This window comes from Bison bison, unplaced genomic scaffold, assembly GCF_000754665.1.
Source record: "Bison bison bison isolate TAMUID 2011002044 unplaced genomic scaffold, Bison_UMD1.0 scf7180017864389, whole genome shotgun sequence".
Lineage (NCBI taxonomy): Eukaryota > Metazoa > Chordata > Mammalia > Artiodactyla > Bovidae > Bison > Bison bison.
The window spans coordinates 2,370,594-2,379,393 of NW_011494961.1; positions in this window are offsets into that span (position 1 = coordinate 2,370,594).

Here is an 8,800-nt window from a genome sequence, read left to right on the forward strand (position 1 = left end):
AGCTGGAGAAGAAAATGGCAACCCACTCCAGTGTTCTTGCCTGGAGAATCCCAGGGACGGGGGAGCCTGGTGGGCTGCCGTCTATGGGGTCACACAGAGTCGGACACGACTGAAGCAACTTAGCTGCAGCAGTAGCAGCATGGCTTGATTTACAGGAAGCTTGGGGCTGGTGCACTGGGATGACCCAGAGGAATGGTACGGGGAGGGAGGTGGGATGGGGGTTCAGGATGGGGAACACGTGTACACCCATGGCAGATACATGTTGATGTATGGCAAAACCAATATGATATTGTAAAGTAAAAAAAAATAAATACATAAAAATTTAAAAATAAATACAAAATCCATATTGTAAAAAAAAAATAAAATAAATAAAAGCTTAAAAATTGTAATCTATAACATTCAGTTGTTATATTTCTTGCATTTTACTGTTGTGGCCATAGCAGTTTCTCTTTTGTTCTCATGGACATTATGTCATAATCTCAACGATCATTTAACCCATGAATTGCCTAAATAATCATAATGCTTACTCTGTTACTGTCATTCTCAAGCACTCTGTCAGTCAAGATTCCTAGGCATTTATTTTTCTTTACCAAGTCAAGTAAAACACAATTTATAAACTGTCACTTTTGCTGAAGCCTTTCATTACCAGAACATATTCTTTCCTATTTTAAGATGAAAAAATTCCCATTTCTTTTCCTTCAAACTAGTTAAGAAGCTGGACTTATTACAACTATTTTGCAGATTGCCTAAGGACACAGGTAGACTTAAGAGTGTTCGAGTTTGGTCTTCTACAGTTTAGCATAACAGAATGGCCTTTGCACGCTTGCATGCTGTGTTGCTTCAGTTGTGTCTGACTCTGTGCAACCGAATGGACTATAGCCCAACAGGCTCCTCTGTCCATGGGATCCTCCAGCAGTGGGTTGCCATGGCCTCCTTCAGGGGATCTTCCCAACCCAGGAATTGAACCCAAGTCTCCTGCATTGGCAGGTGGGTTCTTTATCACTAGCGCCACCTGGGAAACAGAATGACCTTGACATTATGTCAAGTGTCTAATACAAGAAACTTGACAACAACAATGGTGAAACTGTGCCAGAAAACCAGGTATTCAGCACTCAGGCACAGACACAGGCTTCTGGGGGAAGTTGCTGCCTAGCTAATGCAATGCAGACTATGTTTGAGGGTGATTAACTGAAGATCCAAAGGGAAGAATGTTGTCAGAAAATCACTTTCCTCAGTATATTGGTCCTCCCTTCTTCAGAACATCCCAGGTGTGTCAGTGGTAAAAAATCCACCCGCCAATGCAAGAGACAGAGGTTCGATCCCTGGGGTAGGAAGATTCCCTGGAGAAGGGAACGGCTACCCACTCCAGTATTCTTGCCTGGAGAATCCCATAGACAGAGGAGCCTGGCAGGCTATAGTCCATGGGTTCACACAGAGTTGGACACCGCTGAGTGTGCACACACACACACACACACACACACATACACACGCATCCCTTCTTCAACACATATCCTTCTGTTAGAACAAACTACTCGTAGCTTCTTTTTGTGCCACACCCCTCCATAACTCATGATCCACCATAGAATCATGCCTTCCAAAAATTATCTCTACTTACTTCTCTGCCTCTTGAATGTCTATTCATTCTTTGTAATTCCACTAAAACAAGCCCAGGTGGAACATTCCCTCCTCCTTCTCTATGCCTCAACAGCACATTTTCCGAGTGTACATTACAATATATATTCCACTGCTGACTGAAGCTGCTTGCTTGTGGGCTTTGTCTCCTTCAAGTCCGGGACTGTGGCTTCTTCATCCTTCTGTTCCCAGGGGTACATACAGTGCCTGGCACTTTAGAAACACAGAAAACAATGTTTGATTGTGTTTTAATAAAGGCAGTACTTAGAGCAGTGAGATGGAGAGGATAATAAGAATACTGACAAAGGAATGTTATTTTGTGGTGTTGTAGATGAAGATACAACCTTTGACTATGTGTAAATTAAAGTTAATGTTATAGATTACACCCAACTTAGCATTAGAGATGTCAGTATGGTCAGAATTGATAGCAAAAAAAGTAAGCTACCTGTGATGTAACATTAAGAAGTGTTAGAAAAATAGGAGGTAGAAAGTGAATATAAGCAAATAAGTCAAGGATTTTGGATACAAAGATAATTACAGTGTAATCAGATGGATGTTTTTCATAACAGCTTTAGCAAAGATCTAATAGATATATCAAATGTTCTAGTATACATGAAGCAGAATATTTCATTAAGATGCTTATATTAATGAATGAGGCAAATAGAAAACTATAAAAACATTGAGGTTTATAGTTTAATTATAAAACAGTATGAGAACACAGATATCAGAAGGGAAGCATTCATGTAAATGAACAGATATTTCAGCAGAATGAAGAGAAGCGATAAGCTGGTGTTAAAAGGAATATAAGGAACAATTGACTTGTTAAAGAGATGTACAGCAAAAACCCAGGTGAGGGGTAAAAATGACATAGATATATCTGAGAAACAGAAACACCAGCCCAAAGAGGACAAAGCGCTGTTCTGATGGGTGGCAGATGTTTGAGCTAACACCAAAAATCTGGGCTGGAATATATGAAATCTTTCATCTCCGTAGATCTTCAAATCTTTTTCTATGGCACTGACCATGAAGCCAATGTATTTTTGACTTACAATGAAATAGAGAGTCTACTAGGAGAAGAAACACCAGAACAAACGCAATTGGAGCTATTTAATGCTGGTAACAAGGTGTCCTCCTGTGTTGAACCAATAAGAGAACGTGGACTGACTGGTAAAGGGGCTTCAAGGGCTGGACCATAGATGAAGGCCCAGGGACAGGTAGCCTTGAACAGTGCTGTGTATTACAGCCTAAAACTAAGCAACCTGCAACTTACGATTTTTAGTTTACAGTCGGATCCAAAAGCAAAGATTATAAGAAAACCTTGGAATTAACATATAAACATGGATTCCCGTGCCAAATGCAGTGATAATGTAACGAATTAGTCAATCTAATTGCATGAGTAGAGGGCTTATATCTTCTGGAGAGAAAGGAAAAGCATAGTAATGTTTTCCTCTGTACTTGCTTAAAGGATTTTAGAACAACACTTTTAAGACTAGAACTTAAAGCTGAGTAGTATAAAGTGATGAGGTAAAAACAAAACTAGAAGGCTACTATTTATTTTATAGAATAAAATGTTAAGGCAATATGTTACTACCTATGAAATACTACAGAATCTAAAACACCTTTTAAAATTAGATGGCTTCCCTCATCTGCTTCTTTTCTATTTAGTTTTCACAGACTCTGTGGTGTAAGGAATTTAAAAATGCAGTAAATATCTAAGGGTAGTTTCTTAACCAGTGATATGAGCAACAGCAGAGGGAAATACGGATGGTTTGGGAAAAGAAGTATTTGATCAATTAAATGGAGGAAATTCTGATGTGAAAAAAGGAGACTTTCTGAGGTATTAATTCCTTTAAAGACATGTTAGAGCTTACGTTTGAAGCTGGGAGATTAATACAACATACTTGGCCATGAAACAAAATTCCATGTAATCAAATGCTGAACTTAACCTACTTACTTTTAATTGTGTGTGTGTGTGTGTGTGTGTGCTAAGTTGCACAATTGTGTTCAAATCTCTGCAACCACATGGATTGTGGCCCACCAGGCTTCTCTGTCCACAAGATCCTCCAGGCAAGGATATTGGAATGGGCTGCCCTTTCCTCCTCCGGGAGCTCTGCCCGCATCTCCTGTATTGACAGGTGGATTCTTTACCACTGTGTGCGCCACCTGAGAAGCCCACTTTCAAAACTGGAAAATAATAAATTATTAAATTGTAGTCATTTCCCTCGTTTGAGAAAATAATAACCAGCAGAGAGATGCTTTGCACCACTCCATCTCGTCATGGACACACAGGCGCTGACTCCCAGTGCGGTCACTCTACTCTCAAGGATCACATCTGCTGCACATGGACACATCTATGAAATAATAGGACCCGCCCGGCTGTAGATGCCTGGATACTGCAAAGTCCTGCATTGTTGGCCAAATCCCCTTGACTTCCTTGGGTCCTATATTCAAGACTTTAAAGATCTTTGCTTGATTTTGCCCCTTCCCAGTTTCATTTTTGTGAAGGAAAAAACAAACAAACAAGATAGGCTAGCATTCCGAAATACAAATTGCATGGTTGGAGGAACCATTCACCCAAAGCATGAGAGCCATTCTGAGGTGGATTTGGATCTGAAAATGCTGCCTCCTTCCCAGGTCACCCTTGCTTCACTCTCACACCTTTCTATTGCTCCAGGGAAGATGAACACACTGCCATCCTAGGCTAAGTTCTTGAATGACTGCCTCCTATCAGGCCTGGGCCTTTCTCTGTCTCTAACCTGACAGCTGGCTGCAGTTCCAACATCTTCTGTTAATATCAGGGACGTGAGTGATGCTAAATAGGTGAGAGTTAGAGAATCAGAGATAAAATGCATCCTGGTGCAGAAGACCCTTTTAGAAGTTCCAATAATGAAATGAGGCAGGCTCTTGCTGGGGAAAGATCAGGTCTCTATTTATACAAACTAGTTGTACAAATTTTGATTTGTACAACTGGTTTTGTACAATTTTGATTACCAAGTAGGAGGTAAAAAAGGGAATACATGGCTTGACAGTTTAAAAGATCACTAATCTATGCCCTAAACCAGTTCACAGGGCCCCCCGGCTGTCCCCTGCTCAGAGCAGGATTCCTCCCAATTCCTCCCAAACCAAAGACAAAGCACCATCTGTACATTCATTGTTTTCGATGGAAACTACATCCTAAAGGACGTTCAGCTAGTGCATGCAAAATATTTTTTAACACAGTTGAACATTTTCTCAATTTGGCCTTCAGTAATGAGGAGTGCTTGAACTTCCAATTGGATTTCCATACTCTGTTGAAAAACACGTTATTATACACATAAGCACAATCTATGCACCATAAACCGGGAACTGCTAAGGCAACTTAGAAAACATTGACCAGCAGACAACCCAAGAGAGGAAACTGAAAGCTTGGAAGCAAGAAGATGGGAAGCAGGAAAGGGAAGAAGGCAGAGTGTATAATCTGTAGTATGAAATCTGTAACTGGAAACCAACACACTCCACTCAAAGCTTTCACAAATGGCAAAGCTAACTTATCCATTCTCCTGGATCTACGAAATGGATTCAGAGGTACATGAGTAAATTTCTTTCTCATTCTCATCTCCTCGAGATCCCAAATGAAAAATTGTCTGTGTCCGTTGAATTCATTGTAAGAGAAAATGTTACAACTAGGATCTAGTTTAAACTTCTAAATCTCAAAATATTTTTATTCTAGAATAAATAAGAAGATGGAAGTTCCAGAAAGAAGACTATATTCAGAGCAGTAGCTTGATTTTATTTTATAGCTATTTAATCCTATTTTTTGCAATATTTTGGCCATAAGTTTTACAGAGGTACATCTGACTTAGATGCTAAAACACCCTACTTCTTTTGACTAACATTCAGTTTCAAAGAAGTTTTTGTTTTTTAAAATAAAATGTGTTTAAAATACTGCCTTTATTTAAAAAAACAGATGAAGAATTATTGGTTTGAGTTCATTTTTATATAATCTAAAGAATTGTTTAGCATAATTTAAATGTTAACTACACATATGCACAGTCTTATATATTTTTCCATGTATATAGGCATTTGAATTTGCTTTTTTTCTATTGACCAAGCTTTAACCAGTTGTTCACAATGGCATATTTAAGTATCTAGAACCACCTTCTTATTCATGCTGCTGCTGCTACTATGTCACTTCAGTCTTGTCCGACTCTGTGCGACCCCGTAGACGGCAGCCCACCAGGCTCCTCCGTCCCTGGGATTCTCCAGGCAAGAACACTGGAGTGGGTTGCCATTTTCTTCTCCAGTGCATGAGTGAAAAGTGAAAGTGAAGTCATTCAGTCGTGTCCGACTCCTAGCGACCCCATGGACTGCAGCCAACCAGGCTCCTCCATCCACGGGATTTTCCAGGCAAGAGTACTGGAGTGGGGCGCCATTGCCTTCTCTGCCTTCTTATTCATAAGGTAAACTTATTATGTCCAGAGGGCAGAATCAGAATTGGAAGCAGAATTGATGATTTTTATATCATAGCCTTGGGCTTTTCTTAATGCCTGGTCTCTAACTACCAGCTCTTTCAATTCGAGAAAAAAATGTATAGACATCAATCAGAAATATAACACCACATATCATCATTAATGTGAATTTGGATGTTACATTCAATTTACCTAATATGTTTATATCCAAAGTCACCATTTTCTGCTAAAAGGAATACTCAGTCACAGTCCCATGAGGGTAACTAAAGCATAATTAGCATAAATACATAAATTTCTTCCTTTCTAACATATTAGTAATTTACATTCTAATGCAGCACTGTGCTAAGAGTAATATATCCTTCAATAGCAAAATTGCTTTTATCTAGGATCTCAATAAGTAACTATTTTCTGTTACATTGTGTTTTGCTTCTGCCCTGGATGGAAAATTGATCTTAATTAGGACTAATATGGTTTGGTAGAAATTACCTTTTAAAAGTGTAAATATTATATTGAATTCAAGGTAATTCTGCCTTTGTAATAAAAAATGATCACTTACTGCACAAAATATGTTACTGAAAGAGTAATAATTAATTGTAGATAGAAACTAACATAGCAATAACATATTTTTAGTTGCATAAAATTCTGTGAGGACTTCAGATTTGATTATTTAATACATGAAAATTCTTTGTAATACCTGAGATATTTAATGTTGGTGCTAGACTTCTTACAGTAGATTTACACTATAATTGGGGGCTCTCTTGGTGGCTCAGTGAGTAAAGAATCTGCATGCAATGCAGGAGACCAGGAGACACAGGTTCAATCCCTGGGTCCAGAAGATCCCCTGCAGGAGGAAAACGACAACCCACTCCAGTGTTCTTGCCTGGAGAATTCCGTGGACAGAGGAGCCTAGCGGGCTACAGTCCATGGGGCTGCAAAGAGTCGGACACAACTGAGCGACTAACACACATGTACACACATTAGTGCTTTGGCTTAGTAATAAATATGTGAGACCTTCTGTTGGGAAAAACAGCTGGCTAAAAATCATGCTCTCTCAGAAGTAAGAAAGAAGCTCTTTAATAAAATTCATATAATTCTTAAACTTTGTCAAATAAGATTTAAAAGCTTTGTTTCAAATTGTTTTTGATAATATCGATTGCAAATAAGCATTCTCTAGTGCGATTTTATATTTACAAACCAGCTGAATTAGAAACTAGAATGAAAAATAACGCTTTCAATAATAAAACAGATGACTTGAAGTTGTTTTGTCACTTCAATTTGGTTTTCTCGTGTTTAAACCTTGTCAAAGTGGAGTCATTCCATTTCAGTGGCACTTTGGAATCTGGTGCAGAGTTGAGCTATGAAGAGAGAGGATACGATGTAACTGTGATGGCCAAATGCACATCCGAAATACCAGCGGCTGAACAGAAGCCTTAATAAATAGTTGGTGGGTGAATGAATAAAACATTTTTCTTAAACAATAACTTTGAAAAACTGAAGGCACACTAATATGAAAGAAGTTCGTCTATTCAGTATGTGTGTGTGTGTGTGTATTTGTTAGTTGCTCAGTCATATCCAACTCTTTCTGACCACATGGACTGTAGCCCACCAGGCTCCTCTGTCCATGGAATTCTCCAGGCAAGAACACTGGAGTGGGTTTCCATGTCCTTCTCCAGGGCTATTCAGTATATCCATGACTAACACCGTGGATTTGATGGCCCAATCTGTGCTGGCCATTATGCTAAATGCTTTCAACATACAGTGTTTTAAACATTTAGTATAGTTGGAGAAGACTCTTGGGAGTCCCTTGGACTCAAGGAGATCCAACCAGTCCATTCTGAAGGAGATCAGCCCTGGGTGTTCTTTGGAAAGAATGATGCTAAAGCTGAAACTCCAGTACTTTGGCCACCTCATGTGAAGAGTTGACTCACTGGAAAAGACTCTGATGCTAGGAGGGATTGGGGGCAAGAGAAGGGGACGAAAGAGGATGAGATGGCTGGATGGCATCACTGACTCGATGGATGTGAGTCTGAGTGAACTCCGGGAGTTGGTGATGGACAGGGAGGCCTGGCATGCTGCGATTCATGGGGTTGCAAAGAGTCGGACACGACTGAGCGACTGATCTGATCTGATCTGATCTGATCTGACAGTGGGCAGAACAGAGCATGTGTGTGTGTGTGTGTGTGGGTATGTTTGTGATATATGTATTCAAGATAAGCCCATGAGGTAACCATTATCACACAAATAAGAAATCAGCAGATGGATGGATAAGAAAGCTGTGGTACATATACACAATGGAGTATTACTCAGTCATTAAAAAGAATACATTTGAATCAGTTCTAATGAGGTGGATGAAACTGGAGCCAATTATACAGAGTGAAGTAAGCCAGAAGGAAAAACACCAATACAGTATACTAACGCATATATATGGAATTTAGAAAGATGGTAACGATAACCCTGTATGCGAGACAGCAAAAGAGACAAAGAGGTATAGAACAGTCTTTTGGACTCTGTGGGAGAGGGAGCGGGTGGGATGATTTTGGAGAAAGGCATTGAAACACGTATAATATCATATAAGAAACTAATCGCCAGTCCAGGTTTGATGCAGGATACAGGATGCTTGAGGCTGGTGCCCTGGGACGACCCAGAGGGATGGTATGGGGAGGGAGGTGGAGGGGGGTTCAGGATGGGGAACAGGTGTACACCCGTGGTGGATTCATGCT